We start from the raw sequence: 1,582 nt of genomic DNA, 5'->3' as shown, positions 1-1,582 counted from the left end.
CAGCAACAAATCTCGCTATCACCTAAAGGATGAAAGTCAGACACAATCCAAAGATTTCCATCGCCAAAAGGATGATGTCCGTCACCAGACGGATGATGGTTATTCTGATAAAGTTTCCCACTACAGAGAGTATAATATCAAGGCTATCACCAAAAGGATAATAGTTAAACTCATCAACTTCAAAGATCACCGTCACCAAAAGGATGAAGGTAAGATCCAACAACAAAACTTGTTATCACCAAAAGGATGATAATAAGTCAAATAACTTCAATGATCACCATCACCAAAAGGATGAAGGTATAGTCACACAACAAACTTGTTATCACCAAAAGGATGATAAAGTCAAAACAATCCAAAGGATCCCCATCACCAAAAGGATGATAGTAAGATCGACACAAAACCTCGTTATCACCAAAAGGATGATAATAAGTCAACAATCACCAATCACCAAAAGGATGAAGGCATAATTAAAATAAAACTTGTTACCACCAAAAGGATGATAATAAGTCACACAACGCAATTGATCACCATCACCAAAAGGATGAAGGTAAGATCAAGACAAACTTGTTATCACCAAAAGGATGATAATAAGTCAACAATCACCATCACCAAAAGGATGAAGGCATTGTAAAACGACAAACTCGTTACCACCAAAAGGATGATAATAAGCACACACGCAATTGATCACCATCACTAAAAGGATGAGGGTAGGATCAAGACACAAACTTGTTATCACCAAAAGGATGATAATAAGTCAACAATCACCATCACCAAAAGGATGAAGGTATTGTCAAACGACAAAACTTGTTACCACCAAAAGGATGATAATAAGCACACAACGCGATTGATCACCATCACCAAAAGGATGAAGGTAAGATCAAGACACAAACTTGTTATCACCAAAAGGATGATAATAAGTCAACAATCACCATCACCAAAAGGATGAAGGTATTGTCAAACGACCAAACTTGTTACCACCAAAAGGATGATAATAAGCACACACGCAATTGATCACCATCACCAAAAGGATGAAGGTAAGATCAAGACACAAACTTGTTATCACCAAAAGGATGATAATAAGTCAACAATCACCATCACCAAAAGGATGAAGGTATTGTCAAACGACCAAACTTGTTACCACCAAAAGGATGATAATAAGCACACACGCAATTGATCACCATCACCAAAAGGATGAAGGTAAGATCAAGACACAAACTTGTTATCACCAAAAGGATGATAATAAGTCAACAATCACCATCACCAAAAGGATGAAGGTATTGTCAAACGACAAACTCGTTATCACCAAAAGGATGATAATAAGCCGACACAAACTTAAATATCACTGACACCAAAAGGATGACAGTAAGATCACACAAACCGAACTTGTTATCACCAAAAGGATGATAATAAGGACAGAACTTCAAAACTTGTTATCACCAAAAGGATGATAATAAGCTGAAACAGACTCAATGATCGCCATCACCAAAAGGATGAGGGTAAGATCAAAACAAAACTCGTTATCACCAAAAGGATGATAATGAGCCCATAACTCAAATGGTCACCGTCACCAAAAGGATGAAGG

The sequence above is a fragment of the Lathyrus oleraceus genome, chromosome 7 (genome assembly GCF_024323335.1).
Source record: "Lathyrus oleraceus cultivar Zhongwan6 chromosome 7, CAAS_Psat_ZW6_1.0, whole genome shotgun sequence".
Taxonomy (NCBI): Eukaryota; Viridiplantae; Streptophyta; class Magnoliopsida; order Fabales; family Fabaceae; genus Lathyrus; species Lathyrus oleraceus.
The sequence above is the reverse complement of the archived record's forward strand: the minus strand, read 5'-3'. Positions refer to the sequence as shown.